We start from the raw sequence: 27,804 nt of genomic DNA, 5'->3' as shown, positions 1-27,804 counted from the left end.
TGTAACTTTGTACACCCCAGTCCAACACCGGCATCTCCAAATCATTAAAGCTTGCAGTTATTGAATGGTTTTCTTGACTTCAGTTTGATCCCAAGGCAGTGCCGCTACTTTTGAAGTGCAGCCCTTGTTGTTATGTTGGAGAATATAGCAAGTGGTGCACACACGTTGGGGGGATAATGGAAAGAATCCTTTGCTCCTCTTTGACCAGAGCTATGGACTTTGTTTGGACTCTGTCTAAGAGAGCGCAGAAAGCCTTCATTTCATATTTCCTCCAAATCAGAGAATAGTGCAGAATTCAGTATCACATTGGAAATATATTCAGCATAAAACTGGCGATTTGACCAACTAGTATTGCTGTACCACACTGAGGTCACGTCCTAATGGTGCTATTACTTAACCTAGAGGCGCCAGGATGACATTCTGTGGACCTGGGTTCAAATCCTGATGGTGGCATTTACATTCAATAAAAATTTGGGGTTAAAGGTCGAATGATGACCACAAAACTGTTGATGATTTTTGTGGAAAAACCCATTTGGTTCAGTAATGTCCTTCAGGGAAGGAAATCTGCCATCCTTACCTGGGTGGCTGACTTGTGACTCCAGACCCACAGCAATGTGGCTGATTCTCAACTGCCGTCTGGGCAATAAATACTGGTAAGTGATGTCCATGTCCTGAGAATGGAGGTTAAAGAATAAATGTACCTTCGACCTAATCCGACACATTTAGCTTTCTTCTCCTTTCTCCCTTGCTATTTTTTGAAGTGTTTTATTATACTGACATGCCAACCTAGGTTTGATTGGAAATGCAAATCCTTCTCATCTGAGGGGACAACGACTGAGCCAAGGTAGATGTTCCTGAATGTATTCTGGTCTGGTGGAGAGAGTATTGCATTTTCGCTGACCAGCACGCTGGAGTCTAAAATGCAATTGGTACTGGCTGCCTTGATGTTAATGAGTCCACTTTGCTTCTGACTCCTTACACATCTTGGAAGGTTCTGAATCCATCAGGAGATTTGCTATGTACAAGCCTCAGTTCAGCTATTTGACTAATTCCACCCTCAATATCTACCTGATGATTTTATCTTCATTATAACGATTCAGCATAAAATTAATTGCTATCTGCAGTGATTAGAATGAGGGCCAGGTGCATCTCATTGACTGTGAGATGCCTGATAGGGGTTGTAACCTGAATCAATCAGGGAGCCCTGGCTGACAGATATAAACAGAAGGTTTGCTCTCCCCTTCACTGTTTGATCACACAGCATTGTCCTTTGATGTGAAGGGCACTGCTTGTCACTGGCCACTCGGGTGTTTCCTATCTTCCTGGTGGTGGAAATTGAATAAAGATTCATACACCTTGTGTCTCTCACTGTGTCTCACACCTGCACACACACACCATGGGTGCTGGGGAAAAAATAAGCACTACTGCAGTTAGGTGGTAGTATGGGGGGTTTAAAAAAAAAGAAGAGATAAACAGGAGTCTTGCGGTGTCCACTAACACCCTGGAGTTGTTTAGGGAGAGGTGGGCGCCACAAGGAGTGGAGTGCATTATTTCCTCGCCCAAATGTATTTTGATTTAACCCCTGCCCTTCCCTCCACCGTTTGATCACACAGCATTGTCCTTTGAAGTGAAGGGCACTGCTTGTCACTGGCCACTCGGGTGTTTCCTTTTTCCCTGGTGGTGGAAATTTGAATAAAGCTTCATGCACCTTGTGTCTCTCACTGTGTCTCACACCTGCACACACACAACATGGGTGCGGGGTATAAAATAAGTGCTACCGCAGTTAGGCGGTAACGTGGGGAAAAAAGAGAAGAAAAAAAGAAAAGAAGAGAAAATAAATAAACAGATGATTCGGAGCGTGCCCTCAGTCTCGGGACTGGCTCTGAGCTGGCTGGTCAGAGCCCATGTACTGTACATGTGTAGCTCATAAGGTATAGGAGCAAATTTAGGCCATTCGGCCCATCGAGTCTGCTCTGCCTGTCGATCATGGCTGATATGCCCCTCACCCCCATTTTCCTGCCTTCTCTCCATATCCCTTCAACCCATTACCAATTTAAAAATATGCTTAACTCCTCCTTACATTTACTCACTGTCCCAGCACCCACCACATTCCGGAGTAGCGAGTCCCACAGATTCACAACCCTTGGGGGAGAAGTAGCTTCCTCCCAAATCTGTTTTAAATTTGCTGAAGGGTGACTTAGTGATGGGATACTGGCCCATGCGTGGTTACTTCAGTACGTATAAAGAACTCCATTTTAGAGTAAAGGCATTTGTAGCCAAGTTTAGACTCTGTGATAACAAAATGTGCAGAAAAAAAATGTTTCACCCTTCAGATTTGGGTAATCTAGCTGTAATAGCTCTACTTATGATTTGGAGATGCCGGTGTTGGACTGGGTTGTACAAAGTTAAAAATCACACAACACCAGGTTATAGTCCAGCAGGTTTCATTGGAAGCACACTAGCTTCAGGTGATTGTCCTGATGAAGGAGCATCGCTCCGAAAGCTGGTGTACTTCCAATTAAACCTGTTGGACTATAACCTGGTGTTGTGTGATTTTTAACTTAGCTCTGCTTAGATTGCTTCTGGAGTACTGCACTCAGATTCAGGAACTGGATAAGGTGGGGCCCAGATTTACTGGAAGTAAAAGGTTAATTTATGTGAGCTGATTATATAGACTTGGCCTGTATCCTCCTCAATATGTAACAGATCTAATTGAAATCTCCATTGCTCAGCCAGTTGAGTAGCTGATGTACAAAACTGATGCAACAGGGGGTGCTCTAACGCTGTCATGGACCATTTCTCCAAGTTTGTAACTTGAGAAATATGTTCGTTCTGGAGTGTTTGAGACTTGGGTGAATGCACATTATTGAGGGAGTGTAAAAAGTGGTTGACCTGGCAGTGATTGATGCAAAAGAAGTGGAAAAGTATTTAATTTGCCAGCATCGCAATTTTGATTGTCACACATTTAGTTTGGGAAAGGTCTCATACTAAATGGACTGAACAAACAACAAATGATAAACGCAGGTTGGACTTCGGTGTAGATTTATTCGAAAGAAGTAGAGGATTAAGCTGGCCAAGGATAAGATAAAGCATTACATACTTAAGGTGAGTAGACAGGATAGCACTGGCTGTCTTCTGAGGAACAAAGCCCTCTTAGCAAAATGAAGTTGTACTTCAGTGGAACTCTGTAAGAGCTGCAAGTGTGTAAGGTTAGATTAACGCATTCCTCTCTAACATAAAAGCCCTGAGCCCCATAAGTGCAGGCTTGGAAGGAAATAATTAGCCTTAAACCACACTGTGGCATTGAAACAATAACTTCATTATACTGTAATGCTGGCCTGCAGACACCCAAGATAAACTGTTAAAATTAAGGGTAAACAAACAAGGAGGTGTAGGATTTTGAACATGCCTTTGCTGGCTTCTGCTGTTTGAAGTTCGATGGAACATGTTGTCACTTTTCTCTGGGTGCTTCTGAAGGCCTGTTTTTTAAAAAAAACATCTATCGTTAACATGTTGTGTTGCATGCTGGAACGGAGAAGAGAAAGTATCTCGGTAAGTCAGCAGGCTGTTTCGTTTTTTGTTTCTGAGAAGGGATTTGGGTGTGTAGATTTGCTAAACATTCCGGGAGAGCCCATCTGTCAGGCTGACTGAACCAGAGGACGACTGCAGGCATTGACAGGACCTGTGGAAAGGCATTGCTATGAGGGGTTTGGATAGTTCAGGTGGCCTGAAGGCTGGTTTGCTCATCACAGTGGCGTTCACAGCGTGGGTTCACTTGCCCTCGCTGACTGAGCTTACCATAAAGGATTCTCCATCTTAGCCTCTCCCTTTATCTGAGATGTGGCGATCCTCAGCTTTACACCAATGGGAGTCTGGTGACATTCCCTTTACTTACCATGATTGTTCTCATTAGTTAGGGGCTGTTTTTTGAGAGGCTTAAGATATCCCCTTATCAACCTCCTGAAAATTAAAATACAAGAATCCACAAACTAATGAGATTGTCTGGAATGCTGCCTCATTATTAAGATTGCTTTTACCTCAAAACCTGGTTATCTGTGCGATTTAGTTGATGACCACATGCAATGAAGGCTCCTGTTATCAAAAGTTTCCTTTGTGGTTACTGCACTCTTTCTCTGTGCTCCAAAGCAATGCTTTTATTGTTAAGATGTTTCTACTCTAATGGATTCCTCTGTTCTTAAACACCTCCTGTTGTTTAATCTGTGGTTATGGAAGATAAAGGAGCTAATATTGTTAAGGAGGGTGCATTCTTTGCATGTTTTGAAAGCGGTGCAAGTTGTTATAAAATACTTAGTTAGGCATAGCAGCGTGTGTGTTGCAAGTGAGAAATATGGTACAGGTCAGACACTAACAAATTCACTCATTCTTCCTTTGAATGTGGTTCTGTAGATAATACTCTCAACCTTGAGTCAAAATGGTGACATTCCAGAACAGGTGCAGAGTGCAAGCTGCACTAGTGCAGGTACAACCTTTACAAAGGAGATCTTAAACGGCAGACTCTACTGTTTTCTCCATTGGCTGTACCAGATCCCACTGCACTACTGCAAAGAAGAACCAAGCAATTCTTCCTGGCATCTTGACCAATATTTATTCCTAAACAAACTTTATAGCGGCAGATTATCTGGCCATTATTTATTTGTGTTTTGGCTCCAACAGGGTAATATTGCCAGAGACAGCAATGGTTATATTATCTGCCATAGCATAAGAAAGAGCTTTGGGTATTATGGAATTGAAGAATCCAATGGAGACCTTGTGACAGCTAACTGTTCCAATCAAGCATTGCATTCACATAAAATAAAACAAAGGACTGCAGATGCTGGAGATCTGAAGCCAAAAGAGAAATTGCTGGAGAAACTCAGCAGGCCTGTCATCATCTGTAGGAAGAAAGCAGAGTTTTGAGTCCAGTAACTCTTCATCTGTTCTGATAAAGAGTCACTCAACTTGAAACTTTAACTCTTACTCTCATGTTTCGGGTTTGGTGATTCGTTATCAGAACAGTTGAAGAGTTACTGGACTCGAAACTCTGCTTTCTTCCTCCAGATACTGACAGGCCTGCTGAATTTCTCCAGCAATGCCTATGTTTCTTACATTCACAGATGTATCTGTGTGAGTATTAGTCTATTTGGGGACAGAAAATAACCTGTTTCTGTCAACATGTCATGTTTCAAGTGGCCTGAGTTAAGATGGAACCTGTAAACTTTATAGAATCATATAAACATGGATAATAGGAGCAGGAATGGGCCATTCCACCCTTTGAGCCTGCTCTGCAAATCAATGTGATCATGGCTGATCATCCAATTCAGCACCCTGTTCCAGCTTTCTCCCCCACACCCTTTGATCCTTTTACCTCAAAGAAACATATCAAATTCCTTGTGGCCTTGACTGCTTTTTCTGTAGCAGATGATTCCACAGGCTCACCTGTGAAGAAATGTCTCCTCATTTCAGTCCTAAATGGCCTACCCCATATCCTTAGACTGTGACTCCCGGTTCGGACATTCTGATCATCAGGCACATGCTTTCTGCATTTACCCTGTCTAGTTCTGTTGGAATCTTACAGGAGAACATCCCTCATTCTTCTGAATTTCAGCGAATATTGTCCTAACTGATCCAGTCTCTCTTTATACGTCAGACCTGCCTTCCCAGGAATCACTGTGGTAAATGCTCAATGCATCAATGTCCTTCTACAGCTAGAACATCCTTCCTCAGATACGGAGACCAAAATTACACACAATATTCCAAGCGTGGCCTCACCAAGGCCCTGTATAATTGTAGCAAGACATCCCTGCTCCTGTTCTCAAATTCTCTCACATACCAACAAGCCAGTTGCCTTCTTTGCTGCTTGCTCTATCAATATGGTCACTTTCAATGACTGCTGCACAAAGGCAAGGTTCCCTACACTGATGATAGCATGAGTATATGTCTTCACAGTATTCTGACATACATTTCAGAGACGAACCACAACAGTTATCACAATGCTACTTGTGGGAGCTCGCTGTGTGCAAATGGATGCCAGCAACCACCTGATGAAGAAGCAGCGCTCGGAAAGCTAATGCTTCCAAATAAACCTGTTAGACTGTAACCTGGTGTTGTGTGATTTTTAACTTTGTCCACCCCAGTCCAACACCGGCGCCACCACATCACTATTTTTCCCACATTACAGCAGTGACTATATGGTGATAAAGCATGTTGGAGTATCATGAAGGACATGGTGAAAACTCAAGTGTCCTTGCTATCCCATCTCTGTCTAACATTTAGAGCTCTACTTAACCCAACAGCGCGCAACTTTCTGAGACCACATTGTTGCATCTTCACTTCTCTCTCATGTGATACAATGTTTCTTATTGCTCTTGGAGCAGTAGTCCATTGTAATTTTATTTCCATGTTGTAGGGCTTCCTGCACAGGCAAATCATTATAATCATTTTCTATCAGCAGGTGACAATGAACGAGAGCAGGAAAGGGTCAAGTGTGATATTTGTTGGATAACTCGTTGTTATTGAGCTGGGGTTTCGCTGCTTTGTAATCACAGTGGAAATCTGCATCAGGAGACTGAGATACAGCAGGAAGCAATGTGTTACCAGCAGGGGTGGTGGAAGCAGAGTCATTAGGGACAGTTAAGTGACTGCTGGACATGCATATGAATTGAGGGGTGCATAGGTGAAGTTATTTTATTTTGCATTAGGATTAATCCTCAGTAGAACATTGTGGGCCAAAGGGCCTGTTCTGTGCTTTACTTTTCTATGTTCTAATTGACACGCTGTGTCCTTGAGGATAGCTTCCATGTCGATGGTATCTATTGCTGTGCACTCTGTGATTGTGATGTGTTGCTTCCAATTCTTGTAGAATCCAGCCACCCTCAGTCATCAGCTCTGTGAAGATTCACTGAGGGATGTTGAACTTGCAGCAATTTCAGGGAGGCTAATCTGTAGAAACATAGGAACTGGAATAGGCCATTCAATCCCTCTAGCTTGCTCCACCATTCTACACGATCATGTCTGATCATCGAGCTTAGTATCCTAATCCCCCCTCTCCCCCCATATCACTTTGATACCTTCAGCCACAAGAGCTGGAATACGTCCTTCTTGAAAAATACAGTGTTTTAGCCACTTTGTGTAGGAGTGAATTTCACAAGCTCACTCCATTCTCTGGGTGAAGAAATTTCATCTCTGTCTTAAACCTTACCTTTAAACTATGATTCCTATTTCAGTCTTTTATTCTCACCATCGAGGACATCCTGTCGGCATCTAATTCTCTGATCCTGTTAGAGTTTGTAGGTGTCTATGAGATCCCCACTCATTCCTCTAAACTCCAATGAATGTAATCTTCATCAACTTGTGCTCTCTTCATTCATCGATCCTGGAAATCAATTTGGTAAAAATTCCTTGTATTCCATATATTGCCAGAATATCTTTCCACAGACTGGGGCCATTACATTTCATCATTTATATAAATGATTTGGATGTGAGCATAAGAGGTATAATTAGTAAGTTTGCAGATGACATCAAAATTGGAGGTGTAGTGGACAGCAAAGATGGTTACCCAGATTACAACAGGATCTTGATTAGATGGGCCAATGGGCTGAGAAGTGGCAGATGGAGTTTAATTTAGATAAATGTGAGGTGCTGTATTTTGGGAAAGCAAATCTTAGCAGGATTTATACACTTAATAGTAAGGTCCTAGGGAGGGTTGCTGAACAAAGAGACCTTAGAGTGTAGGTTCATAGCTCTTTGAAAGTGGAGTCGCAGGTAAATAGGATAGTGAAGAAGGCATTTGGTATGCTTTCCTTTATTGATCGGAATATCGAGTACAGGAGTTGGGAGGTCATGTTGCAGATGTACAGGACATTTGTTAGGCCACTTTTGGGATATCGTGTGCAATTCTGGTCTCCTTCCTATCGGAAAAATGTTGTGAAACTTGAAAGGGTTCAGAAAAGACTTACAAGGATGGTGCCAGGGTTGGAGGGTTTGAGCTATAGAGAGAGGCTGAACAGGCTAGGGCTGTTTTCCCTGGAATGTCGGAGGCTGAGGGGTGACCTTATAGAGGTTTAGGAAATCATGAGGGGCATGAATAGGATAAATAGACAAAGTATTTTTCCTGTGGTGAGGGAGTTGAGAACCAGAAGGCATAGGTTTAGGGTGAGAGGAGAAAGACATAAAAGAGACCTAAGGGGCAACGTTTTCACGCAGGCGGTGGTGCGTGTGTGGAATGAGCTGCCAGAGGAAGTGATGGAGGCTGGTACAATTACAACATTTAAGAGGCATTTGGCTGGGTATATGAATAGGAAGAGTTTGGAGGGATATGGGCTGGGTGCTGGCAGGTGGGACTAGATTGAGTTGGGATATCTGGTTGGAATGGACGGGTTGGATCCAAGGTTCTGTTTCCGTGTTATATATCTCTCTGAGTCTATAAGGAAACCAAAACCGCACACAGGTGCAGCCTCACCGAACCCTGTCTAATTGCAGCAAGAAGTCGATGGGATTTATTCTGCCAAAGAGTCATATGTCTCTGTTGCTCTCTCTACAGAAGCTGCTAGGTCCTCTGACTTTCTCAAGCATTCTTTGCTTTAACTACAGAATATCTGCCTTACTCAAGTAGTTGTTTGCATTTTGTGTTGAACTGCAGCTCAAGTCACAACTGTGCATAATTTAGAGCACTACAAAGTCACAGAAGGGAGCTTTATATCTGAAAATGTCAGTGGTACCTTTTTTGTGCTGCTTCTTCATATGCCTAATGTGAGGAGGGTGAGTCCACTCAGTTGGCCGGGCAGTTAGTTTGTAATGCAAAGTAACACTCACAGCATGAGTTCGGTTCCTGCATTAGCTGAGGTTACCGAGAAGGTCCTGCTGTTCTGAACTCTCCCCTTGTCTGAGGTGTGGTGACCCTCCAGCTGAGCTCAGCAGCAGGTTATTTCTCTGTAATGAGAGAGAGAGAGGAGCTCTCTGGGACGATGGTAATTTAGCTAGAATGAGGTGCACACCAGGGGTACGGAGTGTGACATGCTGAGGCTGTGTTCGTAGTTGCAGTAGCGGATTTCCTTTATAAGACTTCACTCTGAGGTTCCATCGAGGTTACTTTTGCTACAATGGAATCTGAGACATCGACAATCAAACACTACATCATAGTTGGATTCAAAAGGGTGTGATTGGAATTGGCCATCAGAGAGTCATACAGCACTGAAACAGACCCTTTGGTCCAACTCATCCATGCTAACCAGCTATCCTAAATTAGTCTTATTTCATTTTCCAGCTTGTGGCCCATATTCCTCCAAACCCTTCCTATTCATATACCCATCTTGATGCCTTTTAAATGTTGTGATTGTACCAGCCTCCACCACTTCCTGTGGCAGCTCATTCCATTAACGCCCTGCCCCGAAGGTCCCTTTTAAGTCTTTCCCCTCTCGCCTGAAACCTATGCCCTCTAGTTTTGGACTCCACCACCTTGGGGAATAGACCTTGTTTATTTACCCTATCCATGTCCCCCATGATTTTATAAACCTCTATAAGGTCACCCCTCAGCCTCTGACACTACATGCAAAACAGCCCCAGTCTATTCAGCCTCTTCCCGTAGTGCAAACCCTCCAACGCTGGCAATATCACATCCAAACTAGAAATAATAAGTTCCAAGCTTTGCACAAAGTCCTGCATCAGTTTAATGCCAGAATCTTCCATGCTCTTTGATGTCAAACCTAAGCTTTCTGGCAGGCGAATACATATTACCAACGATTGACCTTCTCCTGTAAATCTGAGTCCTCAGTTGCTTTCTCTTGAGGGCAGGGGATGGCCTAGTGGTATTACTGCTTAGACTATTAACACAGAGACCTTGGTAATGTTCTAGAAGCCTGAATTCAAATGCCACCCTAGCAGATAGTGTGAGTTTGAATTCAGCATGTTAGAAAAAATTAAGAGTCGGACCATGACCCCATTGCCGGAAAATTTAACTGGTTCACTAAGGTCCATTGGGAAACTGAAGTGTTGTCCTTACTGAGTCAGGCCTGTATGTGAATCCAGACTCACACCAATATGGTTGAGTCTTAACTGCCCTCTAGGCAATTAGAGACGGGTAATAAATACTGCTTTTGCCAGCGGTGCCAATATTTTGTAAATTGATTTTCAGAGAAGCTCTCCAATGAGTTAAACCCTGTGTTGCCTGCAGTGCACTGTCCAATGTCTCACCACCCACTGATCCCCAGCCCTTCCTGTCTAGCTTCTAAGACATTTACAGCATCAGAGCTTGAGTTGGCAGCTGCAGTTGGGAAAGCAAGAGATGGCTTCACTGTCACTTCCTCCACGGACTTCCTCCATCACCTGGCCAGGTTGTGTGACTTGTATGACACTGCAGATCATAGGGAATGGGGAGAAACCAGTAAAACCTGGAAATGGTCTCAACTCACCTCGAAATCCTTCACGTGGAACTCCAAATTGAGCTAGTACCATAATTTCCAGTGATTACTGAGCTTTTCTTCTGGAATCCTGACTGGTGGGATAGCTGGGTGAATGATGGGGGTGTAGTGAATTGAGCATTGTCTAACTTGCCAAGTGATAACCCTTGAAAATGATGACTTTGGCCACTCATTGAATTTCTGGTGGCATATCCCATTAATTTGGGGGGTGGTGGTGTGTGCTGTGGAGGGTGATAGGAGTGGCGGGGGGGGGGGGGGGGGTGTGGGGGGGGGGTGGAGGTGAGGGATGAACTGGAAGAGCCTGACATTTACACCTTTTGCAGTTAAGGAGAAAGTGTCATGTGGGGAGTCAGAATGGGTATAAAGATCTTCCATGATTTCAGCCTTGCCACTGGCCATGCCTTTGGCAAAAGAGCTTTGATCATGACCAGCGCCATCTCTTTCTTGTTGTTAGAGTACATACATGCTCATCATTCCCCCTCAATTGTCAGGAAAAACCCACCTGGGTCACTAATGCTCTTTAGGGAAGGAAGCTGCCATCCTTGTGGAATTCATTGCCACGGAGTGCAGTGGAAGCCGGGACGCTAAATGTCTTCAAGGCCGAGATTGATAGGTTCTTGTTGTCTAGAGGAATTAAGGGCTACGGGGAGAACGCTGGCAAGTGGAGCTGAACTGCGCATCAGCCATGATTGAATGGCGGAGTGGACTCGATGGGCCGAATGGCCTTACTTCCACTCCTATGTCTTATGGTCTTATGGTCTTATGGTCTTACCTGGTGTGGTCAACATGTGACTCCAGACCCACAGCGATATGGTTGACTCTTAACAATTAGGGATGGGCAATAAATGCTGGCCCAGTCAGCGATGTCCCCATGCTGTGATTGAGTAACAAAATAGACTCATCCTGAATACCTTAACATGGAACTCCAGTTTGGACCTGTAGGATCATTTCTGATGTTTACTAGTTTTTGCTTCTGGGATCCTTCCTGATGAAGACTGTTCGTAGGTGGATGATGGGAAGGGAGTGAATTGAGCAGCATCTGAGCTCACTGAGGTAACAGACGGTAGGAAGTATTGTTTGAAGATGCATTCACTGACCTTGCCCACTCATGGGAGATCGTTTCGTCACACCCTTGAGGCTTAATTCCTGGCATTGGTGATCTGTTCGCTCTGCCTTTTGCGTTTCTCTGGGGCCCCTTGGTGATCCCTGTGTGGGAAGGTACAAGTTTAGGTCACCGGGATGAAAGCTTTCGCGAACCGTTTCCTAGCATTGTTGTATCCCTGGATGATGTTATCTGTACATTGTGAAATAATTTTCCATCAGCCATGTCCAGCACCCCTGCACTTGATTGCTGTCCTATTGGAGCTATGTCCTCCCGCACCTAAGCACCTGCTAGTTCTAAGAGGTAGAAAGTCCCATTCGATGTATGAATCCCGTCCCTGATTCATTGTTGCTTCAAACATTTGGCTTGGCAAAGTGGCATTTCTCACTCCCTGATGTCCAACTCCTCCAGCAGTTGTACTGAGTAAATGTCTGCCCTTGCTTTCCCTGATCCTAATTTAGATGCTAAATTGCCTCCTAAGTGAGTTTTATAGGTAATTAAGAGGATTACTGCCTCTTACTTTTCATGGGCTCAGCCTGCTATGTGGGAGAAACAGCTCGCAATTTATCCTGTAGACAGAAAGCAGCAAAATGGTGAAGAAACCAGCAGACCTTATAACTCGTAAAAGCTTTTAGTGACCTATAATTAACCCCTCAGTAATACTCCAACAGGAATTTCCAAACTTTAGTCTTGACTATTCATAGATTTACAGGTACTAATAGAACTGAGACTTTTGGTTTGTTGGAAATAATCATCTCAATGGTTTTTTTTAAAAAATGGCTTTCTGTGCTACTTTTGTCAAACATGGCAAACATCCATTGCTTTTTTTTTCACTTAAACTTCTTCCTTGACAAGCTAATGAATGCAGCATTTGTTCCCAGTGTAAGGAGATGCTGCAAAGCATATACAACTAACACTATGCAAAGTTGAACAAAATTCTAAAATCTATTCCACTGGCTAAGAGAGAAAAGCATTGCAATTTAACTAAATTGATCTCTGTAAATCACTCAAATTCTATTCATGTTAATGCAAGTGTTATTTTATTTCATCCTTCTACTATTAGGTGATAGATGTTAGCTTTGGGAAATGCAATACCTCTCCACTATTTGGCTTCAAGTATTTTGCATTGGCTTTATAACAAAGCGATAAACATCTTCCACACTGCCCTGCTGACGTACTTGAACGCATCCTGAAAAAAAAGAACATTTTCCCAAATACAGTGACATTTTCAATCCCCCACATGCACTTGATAGAATTATTGTTAAATTTCCATGCCATACACAAAAGACTTGCATTTATTTCTTCATGACCACCAGGCATCTCAAAGCACTTTGTGACCTTTGAATTACTTTTGCAAGTGTAGCCACTGTTGGAGTCATAGAGTCATTGAGATGTAAAGCATGGAAGCAGACCCTTCGGTCCAACCCGTCCATGCCGACCAGATATCCCAACCCAATCTAGTCCCACCTGCCAGCACCGGGTCCATATCCCTCCAAACCCTTCCTATTCATATACCCATCCAAATACCTCTTAAATGTTGTAATTGTACCAGCCTCCACCAATTCCTCTGGCAGCTCATTCCAGACACGCACCACTCTCTGTGTGAAAAGGTTGCCCCTTAGGTCTCTTTTATATCTTTCCCCTCTCACCCTAAACCTATGCCTCTCTAGTTCTGGACTCCCTGACCCCAGGGAAAAGACTTTGTCTATTTACCCTATCCGTGCCCCTCATGATTTTATCAACCTCTGTAGTGTCACCCCTCAGCCTCCGATGCTCCAGGGAAAACAGCTCCAGCTTGTTCAGCCTCTCCCTATAACTCAAACCCTCCAACCCTGGCAACATCCTTGTAAATCTTTTCTGAACCCTTTCAAGTGTAAGGAACAACTAATTTAAACACAGCAGACTCCCACAAACAGCAATCTGATAGTGGCCAAATAGTCTGTTTCTTTGTGATGTTGATTGAGGAATAAATGTCAGCCAGGATGCTAGGGAGATGTCCCTGGCTGTTAATGCTATTTTACATCTACCTGTGCAGATAGACAGGGCCTTAGTGTAAATTCTCATCTAAAAGTTGGCACCTGCATCAATGCAGTACTCCCTCAGTACTGTACTGATGGGTCAACCAGGATCTATGTGTTCAAGCACAGAGAGGAACTTGAACCGATGACCCAAAGCAAGTAGATGACCAACAGTACCATACATGACACTCACTAGGATGGTAAAAATAAAATGCATCTTTCTGAGGTTCCCTCCAAGCCAGTAAAAAGAGGAGACTTTGGTTTAATTCTTATCCAGGTCCCAGCAGTTAAAGGATATAGTTCTAACCCATTGTATTGTCCAGTCCCTTTCAAAATCTCTTAATTTATCCCTTGAATCTGACAGTGCCAAATGAATCAATAAATAACTCTCATACCTTCCTGGCAGTGTGGGGCTCTCATATGCTTTGTTCAATGCCAAACCAGTTAATAATTCAGTTGGTGGGTTTTTTTACAGGAATAAAATTTCTACAAAGAATTGCTGTTAGTTATTACTTAGTAATTGATTTTGTTGCCTCAGAAACCATACCAAGAGCAACTTACTTCAACTGATAAATTCCTTTTAAGTGTATCTCTTCAATAAATTAGATCAAAGCGCGGGTTGGATCTAACTGTAGATGCAGAAGGAAACAGCAATTTATTGTTCCCTGTTTAAATTCGCTTGGCTGGAATGATATCTTTTAATATACGTTACTTCGCACTGAAGCCCACAGATAATGGACTAACTAAAGAAAAAGGAAATGTAAGATCTACTTCAGTCGGTGATAGTAAGGTAACCTAACTGGCAGAGAAAAGAAGTGCAGGTCATTTGCATTAAACTTTAGAGCAGCAGTTTATTTTATAATGTGGATCTACATGAAATCTGTTGCATGACTAATGGTTTTGAAGAGGTTAACGCTCATGTTACTTTGTCTACACCCATTCTACTACTGTTCCACACAATCTCTGGTGAGAGACAAGGAGCTCCCCTCTTGTTTTTGGAGGGGGCAGATGCATCTGTACCAGCTCCCTAAGGTCCTAGTCGTTAGAAGTTCTGAAACAGAATCAGTAGAGTTAGTGGATGCTGCCAGACCTGCTGAGTTTCTCCAGCAATTGCAGCTTTGTAAAAAGCTAAAGAACTGCGGATGCTGTAAATCAGCAATTTCTGCTTTTGCTTCTGATTTACAGCATCTGCAGTCCTTTCGGTTTTCAAAGATCTGAAATTCCTGGAGAAACTCCGCAGCGCTGGCAGCGTCTGTGCAGGGAAATCAGAGTTAACGTTTCAGGTCGAGTGGTTCTTCCTCAGAACTGTTCAAGTTCCAGTTCTGAGGAAGGACCACTTGATGTGAAACATTAACTCTGATCTCTCCCTACAAACACTGCCAGACCTGCTGAGTTTTTTTCGTGATTTCTGTTTTAATTTCAGGTCTTTGTTTGTTTCAGATGTCCTCAGGTTTTTGTTTTATCCTAGCCATTAGGTCTGACCGAACGTAGTTCTACCTTTTGCTTTCATACACTGAATATTCTTCTTATCTTAGAATACTGTCTCTATCTGTAGATGCTTTATGATGGTCCATTCCCCAGCACTAATCTGTAGATAGACCCAAGCCAAAACAAAGATAAAGGATGTTTTCTATGAGCAAACCACCTCAACTAGCCCTTACATAGTATTCTGTCCTTTTAGAAGGGGCAGATACCACAAGGTAGTAGGAGTGACCACCTGGGAAAACACTGCAGGACCTACTTTCAAATTCACGTGCGTGTGAATGTAAATGTGAATCTGATATGAATCATATAAGAGAGCAATGCACACAGGTAGTCACACAGTTCAACCTTTGTTTAGTACGTCTTACATATCTGGAGAATGAATTGTCTTCGAGACCTCATTGAGAAGCTTCAGGTGGTGAATGGTTTGGGGAGATATACACTCACAGTTGTGATATGAGGTGCATGTACCTTTAAGAGTGCACATCTTAAACCACTGTCAATTATTATTCACCACAATGAGTTGTGATGTCTTTGTCCCGTGACCTGTAGGGGCAATCTGTGTAGCAGTGATAGGAGCTCAGTGTAATGTGCCTATCTTCCCAGTGGAGATTAGCTCGATCTTGTCACACATGCAAATAAAAAATAACCCACACTGTTATTACACCAATCCTTGTGTGTGATTGGTAAATTTACATCTAAAAGAAGAATGTAACACTCAATGATGAATCATGTTGTAGCAAATAAGAAGATGCCAACCAACAGCATGAGGAACTATTAACTTTTCTCCCAGTCCCCTGAATTGAAGAGCAAACTATACAAGATGCTGGGGGGCTGTTGTGGTGCAGTGGTAGGTTGAATTCTGACCTGCTCCAGAGACAGTTAATAGAATTAGGAAAATATCTGCCAGCTGTTTGCAAAGGTGCTGTGGTGCAATGGTAATGTCCCTACCTCTAAGCCAGGAGGACTGCATTTAAGTCCCACCAGCTTGCGCAGTGTGTAGTAATATCACTCAGCCGGTTGATTTCTTTCTCTTAGAAGTGCCAGAGAAAGACTTTGACCTATGTGCTCAGATAACGGATCTGCGATTGGAATCTGTCCCTATCTAATTCTACATTCTATATGTCATTCTGATGTGTTGGTACACCTTTTCTGAAATTACAAACAACAAATGAAAACAAAAGTGGAAAATCGATGTATAATGGCTGATTTAATACTGTGGGACTTTGCTGCTGCTTCTAAAGTTCTGATTCATCTCTTGCATAAGCAAGAGGGGCCAATGAAGTCTTTATTTATAAACGCAGGTGAAGCTCCAATGACATCTTTGGAGTTTGGTTGTGACTTTCCCTAGAGACCGAACCCTGGAACCGCCATTGTGCCCCTTCTACCTCAGCAGGAAGTGGAGCTGAGGACAAAAAGGGCATGTTTTTCTGTTCTATGACCTTTCCGTGTGGGAGCTTATGCTCTGGAGCGATCAGATTTCCCGTACCCTGGGATCACTGTTCATCACTATCGCCTCATCACCTCCCCACTTCATAACTGAGGGATTTTCCAAGCACATAGCTGAATGTCAGGGGCGATTTCTTTGAGTGACATATATCAGTCCAATATGTTGTATCTGCTCCAAAAGCAGAGAATGCTGAAGAAACTCAGCAGGTCTGGCAGCCCCTGAGGAGGGAGAAACAGAGTTTCAATGTGACTGTTCTTCTGGACTCAAATGTCAGACCTACTGTGTTTCTCCAGCAATTTCTCCTTTGGTTTCCTATTTCCTCCATCTGCAGTTATTCGTGTCAGATCTGTCTGCTGCACAGCTCCCATCTCCCACTGCTTTTGAATGGGAGTTTGGGGCCCATGCAATTAAGATCCGAGGGTCCAAATCTCATTGATCTGACATTAGTGATGCCCCATTTTGAATTGAAAGCCAACCTAATAGGTCACAGAAAAGAGGGAATCTTTGGTGATTTATTCAAGTGAAAGACCATTCTGCATGAGTCTATTTGAGGTGGTAGCACTTTTCTGGCCAATGTTTTATTCCTTGACCAAGACTGTTATGTGGTTATTTACATCATTCTTGCTTGTGGGTGCTGGCTGTGAGTAAATAAGCTGTCACTTTTCCCTGCAACAATCCACACAAAAGTCCTTCATTAGCTGTGAAGTGGTGATATATAAATGCAAAGTGCTACTTTCAAACTCCAACATTATTGTCGAAACTCAGCATCAGTAGAGAAAAACACAGAGTTAATGTTTCAAGTCCAGTGACCCTTCTTCAGAAGCGTTCTGAAGAAGGGTTAGGCCAAACTGGAAACACTAACTCTGTTTTCTCTCCACAGACGCTGCCAGACCTGACGAGTTTCTCCAGCAATTTCTGTTTTTGTTTCGGAATTTCAACATCTTCGTTTCACTTTTTTCAGGCTATTGTTTCCAGCCTCAGGGCAAGAGTGTTAAAAAAAACATAAAAGAGACACCCCTAAGAAATATTTCACCATCTCTAAAGTATCCCTGCATTCCCACACCTCGTATTGTTCAGATTGGAATCACTTTTGTCCAGAACTTTGATCAGTGAATTGGACAAAATCCAGGAAGTCATGGCAGGTTTGCATATCAAATATTTCTGCCTGTATTCCAGAGCCTGTTGGGAGACAACAGGACAACATATGCTCAAATGGTCCTGCATAGACAAAGCTGGCATTAGGAGTTAAACCAAAACATATTTAAGCCTTCCCCATTCTACATAACAGGCACAAAGGAATGAAGAATCCACTCCTGTATATCAGATGGGCTACTTAGAAGTGAAACTTAGCTGCAAGCAAATAGGATGAATTATGTTGCATGCTCCAATTTCCAGCTTTATGAAGGTTTAAGTGGAGGTCACTCTGGTGTAATTAATGTAACTTGTCATAAAGAATTTTACAATGCGTTTGACCCTATTAACTAAAGAATATACTTTTTATGGACTTCCTTTAAACTGTCCTTTTTTAAAAAGAAGGTATTTATATCACTTATAATAAAACACATGCATTTGATTGGAATATAGCCTTTCGGCCCATCGCTTTGGTACTGGCACCTTACGACAAAAACGCAAAACTTAATCACATCACCCAACTCTTTATCCATAAAAATTGATGTTCCTTGCAGTATCAGGCACCTTTAGCACCTTTACCTCAGAGATCTCAGTAAGACAGATATCACAGTGATTGGGACAAGCCTTTCCAATGCATGATGCGTTGTGGAAACTGAACAAATTGGGAAGGAAAAGAAAGCACATCTCTAGGAAAGAGACTGATGGTCACCCCAGGAAAATGGTGTTAGAGATCTGGTTGTGGCGGATTTATTACGTGGGATCCTCATTGCACTGAAAGACTGGAATATGTGTGGTAATGTATCAGCCTCTATCAGACATGTGTAGGTACTGCAGGCCCATTGGGAGACTATCTCATTTGCTTCATATCTTAAACAGAGCACCTCAGTGCTCAGGGGCCAGATGAACTTGGGGTAGACTTGGGGATAGTATGTCTTGGGCCAATCCTTGCTTCGTTGGTAGGCAGGAGTCAGAGCTTCTGACTGTTCAGCATTGCAGGGGATCCCATTGTAGTGGTTTCCCCAGCTGGACTCAAACTGATGACGTGATGTGGTAGTAATGGATTAGTAATCAAGTAGTGCCAGGTTAATGCTCTCAGGAAATGGATTTGAATCACTCCACAGCACCCCCTGGAGTTCAACTGATACATAATAAAGTCTTCGTAATTGGACGTTTGGCTCTGTAGGTCCCGGATGGATTGTTTTATTGTTGCAAAAATCCATTTAGTTTGGTAAAACCCTTTAGGGTAGGAAATCTGCCATCCTTATCTGGTCTAGTCTACACCTGATTCCAGACCCACAGTAATATGGTTGTCTCTCAATTGTCCTCTATGTAATTAGGAATGAACAATAGATGCCAGCCTGATCTGAGACATCTATATCTCATGAATGAAGTTTTTACAAAATATTGTTGCAAAAACCCATCTAATTTGCTAAAAACACTTTTAGGGAAGGAAATCTGCCATCCTTCCGTGTTCTGGCCGACATGTGACTCTTAATTGCCGGTGGAAATAGTTTAACAACGTACCAATACGGCAATCAAGGATGGACAACAAAGGTGGCGTTGACGGCAATGTCCGTGTTCCATGAAAGAAGTCTTGAAAAGGTGCCTTCAGATCTTTCAAACTCTGTGTGGTGGGTTCCATTTTAACCAGGAGTCTGATGGATGGTGAATCCATCAGAGGAATCCATAGGTGACCCCTTTATCAGAACTCCATCTTATTGAGTGGTAGTGTGATTGCATGTGAGAGGAGATGACTGAAGACGTCGATTCTCCCGCCCACCCCCGTGACGATTTTGGAATGTGCACAACGTGAATGAGATGTTCCTTCATCCAAGGCTGTAGTGGTCAAAAAATTGCCACATTCCAATTTCATTCCCTCATTTTTGCAAGGATGGATAAGGTGCTTGCTCGTTCCATGTAAGAACATTATAGGCTTTCGGTGCCATATGTCGAGACTGTTCTGAGCTGCCCAAATATGCTCCACATAGACAGAAGTCAATAAGCCTGTGCCAGCAGCCCTTCAGAGGATCATTGCAGCTCAGCTTGAAAGCAGGCTCTATTTCTGCTTTTCTTTTACAAAAAAGTGAGGCCAGGAGGAGAACATTCCTTTCATCATGACCACTGACCTTTGGGTCTTCCCTCTCCAGGTTGACTATACAGCTATCCGTTTGCGTTCGTGTTCCATTTGCAGCACTGATTCCCAAATATTTTCCTGGTGCCATCCCATTTTAATGCCCCCTTGGCTTTGTGTGACCCCGCAGTGAAAGGTTTGGGTAGGGATCCAAGACTTATTGAGTTATGGTATAGCAGGATGGGGCTGGGGTAGGGGAATGGCCTTCATCTGCTCAGTGTGGGTGGGGTGACTGTTGGCTCCTGAGGGGAGGGAGATGGGGGATTGGTGCTGTGTAAGGATGAAACAACAGCGTTTTCTGAACATATAAAAAGAGCATTTAATATTTTCACAGCTTTTTATGGGAGCAGCAATCAGACCTCCAAAGATCTGTCCCTTAGGTCAGGTTACCAATAGAGAAAATAAGTGAAGATTTAAAGGGACTTTGTAGCATTTCACATTCAGGCTGAGCCATTGCTGCCTTCGAGCTTATCATCCGACTGGGTCTCAAAACCCAGAATTTGGGAAGCCTAATTTAACAGGTGTACTAAGATCTGCAAGGCTATAGTGCAGGGGGATAAAAAATGGGAAAAACAATGACTGCAGATGCTGGAAACCAGATTCTGGATTAGTGGTGCTGGAAGAGCACAGCAGTTCAGGCAGCATCCAAGTAGCTTTGAAATTGACGTTTCGGGAAACGTCGATTTCGAAGCTACTTGGATGCTGCCTGAACTATAGTGCAGGGGGAGGCCAGTTGCCCATTGTCCATCAATGATCTCTTCGCAAAAGCAATCCCAGAGTAACCTGATGAATCCTCTTTCTATCCATTATTCTGCACCTATCCTTGTTTCACTTACTGGCATAAGCTTCCTTTAAAGGATGCAATACTCTTTCCCTCACTCACCCTCTACCTGAAGTCATTTCTCTTACATTCTCCACTCACTGCCAGTGGCTGATACCCCTTTGTCACTGACTCCTCAGGTCAGGATAATATTCTTTCTCAATCTCTTGATCAAACTCCTTCAAAGCTTTGAAAACACCATGAAACATCCTCTGCTGAAGAGGAAAAAATCTTACTGCTGTGCTAACCTTCCTTAAAACATCATTAAATTGGGAAGACAAGAGTGAATCTTGCTGCATCATCTCCAATCCACCTCTAATTTGAACCATACTTATTGACCCTGATCTTCCCTTTCTGATTCATTCGAAGGCGTACTCTTATTATTTGTACAACATTCTAGTGGTGTTGAGTCCTCACTGGATCACAAGAGGACCATTGTGTTAGCATGTGATAGTGCCTCCAATGATAGTGGCAATGTTTGTACTGTTAGAATAGTGGGGAAAGGACAGGGCAAAATAAATTGAGAGGTAGCCTCAGCATGGTCAAGGAGACAGATTTAGGGAATCTTCAGGAAGGAGATGATCAGGTTAAGGCAGGAATTTCCAGTGAGTGCGTGATCGTGGTTGAAAGCATGACCACCACTGGAAGAACTTCCTGGAGGGAACTAACGATGATATCACCACAGCCCCACTCTCTTATTACAGAAAGGCAATGGGTGGTGGTTATAACACAAGGATCATCATGCCTGAGGTCGGGAAGGAGGTTGAGGAGGAAAAGCCTTCACATAACTGCAGCCATGCCGAGATTTGAACCCATACTGTTGGCATCCATCCATATTGCAAATCAGTCAGTCAGCCAACTGAGCTGACTGATCATTAGAGCAGCGATGCGACACTAAAATCAACTTTATTTGGATGTATACATGCTGGTCATATTGGACATCCAGTTTTAAAGTATACAAGATGAGTTGGACCAATGTGTCTCATTCGTTGGTTACCCTGGTGCTTTCTTCTTCAGGAACAGTGGAAATGAAAACAAAAGGTCATGATACTCAGGGGGGACATGGGTTGGGGAAGATCGGGATGAGATAAAGCCATGAGAGGATTTGAATATGTGCCATAAAAGGTCGCCAGAGTTTGATGAAAATGGTGATGAGCATGACGCAGAATGTGCTGTGGAGTATGTGATTTTTCATTTCGGTCTTAGCTGAATACAGCTGGAAGTTAGAGGGAGAAGAGAAACATCAGAAGTCAAGGAAGTGATGACATGGACAAGGGTTTTGACAGGACGGAGGAGAATGAGAGGTCGAGATGTTCGATAATTCAGAGGTGAACAAAAGGGAAGCAAGAGGTAACTAGCACACCAAGACTTAGTCCATGTCTCATGTGAGCCTGTGATGGGAGAGAAAAGAATTGGGGACATTGAGCGGAGAGGGGATTTGTTGTGCATGGGAACTGAATGGATTACCAATTGTGTATGGGATTCCTAGCTGCTCATTGGACCACAGTCTTGCCTCAATCCTAGAAGAGACATTTATATCATCTACAGCCACGAAGGTTGGAGGGTGGCTGATGTCGTGCCTTTATTTAAGAAAGGCTGTAAGGAGAAGCCTGGGAACTATAGACCAGTGAGTCTGACATCAGTGGTGTGCAAGTTGTTGGAGGGGATGCTGAGAGATAGGATTTACATACATTTGGAAAGGGAAAGACTGGTTAGGGATAGTCAGCATGGTTATGTGCATGGGAATCATGTCTCACAAACTTGAATAAGTCTTTTGAGAATGTAACCAAAAAAAATTGATGAGGGCAGAATGGTGGATGTTGTCTACATAGACTTTAGTAAAACCTTTGACAAAATTCTGCATGGTGGACTAATTAGTAAAATTAGATCACATCGGATTCAGGGAGAGCTTGCTAATTGAGTTCAAAATTGGCCTGATGGTAGGAGACAGAGGGCTTTTTTTCAGACTGGAGGCCTGTGACCAATAGTGTTCAACAGGAATCAATGCTGGGTCCACTTTTGATTTTCATTTATATAAACGATTTGAATGAGAATTCAGGAGGCATGGTTAGTAAGTTAACTAATGACACAAAAAGTGGTGGCATCGTGGACAGTGAAGAAGGTGATCTAAGATTATAAATTGATTAGTTAATTGATTAATTGGGCCATTGGGCTGAGGAGTGGCAGATGGAGTTTAATTAGGATAAATGCAAGGTGTTGTATTTTGGTAAAACAAGCAATGGCAAGACTTATGTAGTTAACAGTCGGCCCCTGGGTAGTGTTGTCGAACAGAGAAACCTAGGGGTTCAAGTACATAGTTCTTTGAAACTAGCATCACAGGTAGACAAGGTGTTTAAGAAGGCGTTTAGCATGCTTACCTTTATTGGTTAGATTACTGAGTATCGGAGTTGGGACGTCATGCTGAGGCTGTACAGAATATAGGTGACACCTCTTCAGGAATATTGTGTCCAGTTCTGGTTGCCCAGTTATAGGAAGGGTATTATTAAACAAGAGAGGATTCAAAAAAGATTTAGCAGAATGTTGCCAGGACTGAATGGTTTGAGTTATAAGGAGAGGCAGGATAGACTGGAACAGTTTTCCACTGGTGCACAGAAGGTTGAGGGTTGACTTCATAGATGTTCAGACAAACATGACGGTCACAGATAAGGTGAGTAGCGAAGGTCTTTTCCCTAGGGCGGGCGGGTTTAAAACTTAGGGGCATATTTTTAAGGTGAGAGGAGAAAGATTTAAATAAGTCATAAGGGCCAACTTTTTCACACATAGGGTGAATTAACTGCCAGAGGAAGTGATTGATGCAGGCACAGTCACAACATTTACAAGTCATCTGGACAGATACGTGAATAGGAAAGACTTAGAAAGATATGGGTCAAACATAGGCAAGTGGGACTAGTTTAGTTGGGCAAGTTTGGTCAGCATGAGTTGGACAGAAGGGTCTGTTTCCCTGCTGTATGACTCTATGAATGTCTATAAGTACACTTTTCCAGTAGGATAGCCATTGTCAGGGAAGGATTAAGCAGTCCTTGCCTTGAGAACCCATGAGACAAATTGTGGCCAGTCAACCTCCAGTAGTGAATGCAGCATGTGTCTTCAGGTGGAACTGGGGAGATCTTATGACAGGGATTCCCAAAGTGGAGATGGGGGATTGACGGTGGAGTGAGCTCCGAGTTAGCAGTGCCTACCACCTCACTCCCTCCCACCTGTTCTAATTAGTTGTGTCCTCATTTCCTCCACACTGCTCACCCAGACCGCATCCAAGTGTTGAAATGGGGACAAATTTGGGACTCCCTACTTTGTCATTTAAATGGATGAGCTAAGCTGTTCACTCGTTCGGCCATTTCTGAATCCAGCCTTTTGCTCTTTCCTTGCATTAGTGCACATTCAAAATCATGCAAATCTGTTTGGCATTTGACCTGAGCGTGTTTAATCTCCAACTATGAACTTGAGCAAATGCCTCGTTGCTTCTTGATACAAGATCATGTAGCACTCACTGCCTGTTTGGTGTTGAGTCATTTGTAATGGGTCAGTTGCCAAGATCGGCAGTTTTTTTCCACCGTTGTGTTTGCGTCCTGGAATTTGTTCATCTGCCTCCAGTCACGCAAAAGTGGCTGTTTCAGCAGAACTGTGCATTTTTAGCTCAAGGATTTATGCGCTGGAGACAGCATTTCCAAAGGCTGAAGTGTTTTTTTTTTGTTTTGATATTTGTTGCTGATTCAAATTTCCTTCACAGGGTAAGAGTAAGATTTAGAGGCAAAAGCCATGAAATGAAACATCTGCGCCCCTTATCACTTTGTTTAACGAGGAACTTTCATTCCAATCGTGTTTGCGCTGTCTCACATTTGATTTTGTCAATCCCATAAAAATGGGGAATGTCACAACTTTTCCTTTTGGATAACAACGTACCAGTGGCTTCTGGGCCCAGGTATGGTCAGAGTGGCTTTCTCGATTAGGTGTCATTTGTCAGAAGTTTAAAGCACATGGGATGTGATTTCTCTTGGTGGAAGCAAACCTATTGCCAACAGTAATGTTACTTCCTACATGGTACTTGGAGGTAAAATTGTAGCCATCGTTCTCTAATTAGACAGTGAGGAACTGATAAGAAACAGGAGGAATTATCCAACAGAGAAGGTGAGCATTAATGAACACTTTTCATCATTCTGCTTATTGGATGCCTCATACTGCTACCAATAACAGATGCAATCTTGTAGACCACTGTCATGGCCAAATGCTTCCAACTATTTCTGTGAATTAATCTATTTTTGGAGGGTGATTGTTGTGGCAAGGGTTTTGTGACAACTTGCACAATAAGGTGACTCAACAAATGCATAGGTGCACTCTGTTACTGAACCATTTGTTAAATTGCTAATTGTTGTCCGTACATCTGAAAGGGTATAGGGTGAGGAGTGCTATAAGCTCTGCTGGTGTCATATGGACTTGGGTGCAGAACAGTTAAGGATCTCAAAGGAGAGAGTGAGAGCTAACATCCAGATCCTTCTCAAAGTCACGATCACAATATCTACCATTATCGACGCAACCTTGAACTGTGCACTAACAGGCAGCAATACGTTACTTTACCTTATTAACTGCAAGAGACTCTTCTTGCTAGACCAGGAAATGGTGATCCTTTACCACAATAAGTCAAACAGACTCTATACAGCCCTTAGAAGGATGCTAGTGAACACTTTCGTCATGACCTTTATGTGAAATGAAGGAATATTTTTTAATATGTTCCAAAGAAGTGATGTCTGACATATTTTCACTCATGTGATCCATCCAATGGTGTGCTGGTAGTGTGCTATTAGGAAGGTAAGAATAATTTGACAACATTATCCAGCTAGCCTACATATCTTTGGACTGTGAGTGGAAATCAGAGCACCCACAAGAATTCCATGCAGACACAGGGAGAATATGCAAACTCTACACAGTCACCTGAGAGTGGAATCAAATGTGGGTCCGTGTTGCTGATGAGGCAGCAGTGTTAACCACTGAGCCACCATGCCTCACTGAAATCTGTCATCCTTACCTGGTCTGATCTATGTGTGAGTCCAGGCTCTCAGTAATATGGTTAACTCTTAACTGTGATCTGAAATGGCCCTTGCAAATGACTTGGTATTAGAGGTGGGCAATCAATGATGGCTCAGCCAGTGATGCCTATGACCGAGAGTAAATAAACAGCAGACAAGGTATATTTTCACTGACCAGCATTGAATAAGTCTTAATGAAAAGTGAATAGCTATTTTTTTTCAGTGCATCATTCTTTTTCCAGTCCAACTTCATAGTGACAAACGCATGGGAATAGATAAAGGGAAGCTTGCTTATTAATAATTTCTTTGATCCTGGTTTGAACTATCTGCTGATTACAGTATCCAAAAGGACAAGAGAAAGCACTGGTTCACACTTGTGCCTGAATATGAATGAAGGAATGAGATGGTTCCCATTGTAGACAATTCTGGCATTATGCATGTCGATAGCCTGTAAAAGATCCATAAACAATAACTTTTATTTACATTGCGTCTTTGCAGTTGGAAAACATCCCAAGATGCTTCACAGAATCACAGTCGGATACAAAAGGATTCCAAGCCAAAGTATAAGTTCATCTCGTGAGAGTGACAGATGCTTGTTCTCAGATGTGGGCTTGAAAGAAAGAGGGAACAACAGAGAAGTGAGTGGTTTGAAGGAGGGAATTGTAGAGTGGGTAACTAGGTGACTGCAGACAGAGGCGGGGGAAGGTGATGGTGTACTGGTACAATCGTTTAACTGTTAATCTGGGAATATTCCAGGTTATTGGAGTTCAAATCCCACCATGGCAAGTGTTACAACTTGAATTCGCTAAAGTTGTATCTAATGATGACCAAGCATCCGTTGTTAGGGCTAAGACCCATCTGCTACACTTCACTAACGCTCTTTCAGGAAAGAAATTGCCATCCTTACCTGGCCTAAACTCTATGTGACTCCAGACCTGCAGCAATGTGGTTGACTCTTAACTGTTTGCGCTAAATTGGTACACTCGGCTTTGTGTTCATTGTCTGAATGACCTACCACCTGAATGTCAGTCTCTCTGTCATAGTTTTGTTCTTCAGCTCATTAAACGTCCTGATGGGCTGTTTGGTGCGTCCATCTCATATAATCATGAGGCAAAAGTGATGCTGGAGATTAGACTCAAGATTAGAGTGGGTGCTGGAAAAGCACAGCAAGTCGGGCAGCATCCGAGGAGCAGGAAAAGTTACATTTCGGGCAGGAGCCCTTCATCAGGAATGGGGATGCTGCCTGACCTGCTGTGCTTTTCCAGCACCACTCTAATCTTCACTCATATAATCATGAGGGCAGGAGTAGAGAAATTCTCTCGCTGCTGAGACCTTTCAGAGTAGAAGCAGCTGGTGCTGTATTTAACGCCCTTTAATACATCATTTAACTCCTTTTCAGATGCTGCAAGTTAGGAGCTTCCACGTCCAGTCTCTCAGAAAGCGGAGATATGAATGCCAGTTGCATCCTGTGTAGATGTGTGAGTGGGCTGTGTCTTCCTATGCATAAAGGAAAGAAGATGATGTCAAAGATTTCCCTGAGGTCCAAAACTGAACTCCTGAAAGGGAGAACGTGGATTCTGAGTTGGGCTGGGATGAGCCAGGATAATTGTTGATTTGCTAATGCCTACTTTGGTAGCTGGGGGAGGGAGAAGGACACTGCCTGTACACCATTTAAGGCCATGATGTTGAAAGGACATTAATGTTGAGGCCTGAAGAAACTGCATCTGACAAGTAACTGTTCTGACTTTGGGAAATATCGATGTCTGGTTTCTCCAGAGCGAACTGGACTATAAGTAAGATGCAAATGCACGAAAACAAGGTGATCACCATTTATTGTTGAGATTCTGACCTTACCTTCGAAACCAAAAGGAGAGAATTGGAAGAAAAATCTCGATATTGAGAATCAGTTTTTAAAATTTTCAGACTCAGTAAGGGATGAGGAAGGTGAATGGACTGTTGGCATTTATTGCAAGTGGGAATCAAGTATTCAAGAGTGGAAGTGTCGCTACAGCTGTGAGATGGCATCTGAAGTATTGGGTACAGTTTGATCTCCTTACTCAAGAAAGAATATTACTGCAGGAGAGGCAGATCAGAGAAGTTTCACTTCACTTGACAGCTCCATACGATGCAGGGCTGTGATAAAAGGATGCTGACACTAATCCTCTCTGCTTGAATGAGTCTACGGACCAAATTAATGCATGATAGGAACCAGG

The 27,804-nt window shown here is 43.0% G+C and overlaps 1 long non-coding RNA gene across 1 annotated transcript in view; it reads left to right on the top strand.

Moving 5' to 3' along the window:
• The first annotated feature begins 2,989 nt into the window (after nt 1-2,989).
• LOC140482621 (uncharacterized) overlaps nt 2,990-27,804 on the top strand; it is a 46,429-nt gene continuing 21,614 nt past the window's right edge. Inside the window, exon 1 of the long non-coding RNA XR_011961770.1 lies at nt 2,990-3,105. This is a non-coding gene — a long non-coding RNA (uncharacterized lncRNA). The remainder of the gene's footprint in view (nt 3,106-27,804) is intronic.

This window comes from Chiloscyllium punctatum, chromosome 11 (genome assembly GCF_047496795.1).
Source record: "Chiloscyllium punctatum isolate Juve2018m chromosome 11, sChiPun1.3, whole genome shotgun sequence".
Classification (NCBI taxonomy): Eukaryota; Metazoa; Chordata; class Chondrichthyes; order Orectolobiformes; family Hemiscylliidae; genus Chiloscyllium; species Chiloscyllium punctatum.
This window is presented reverse-complemented; position numbering and strand designations above follow the sequence as displayed.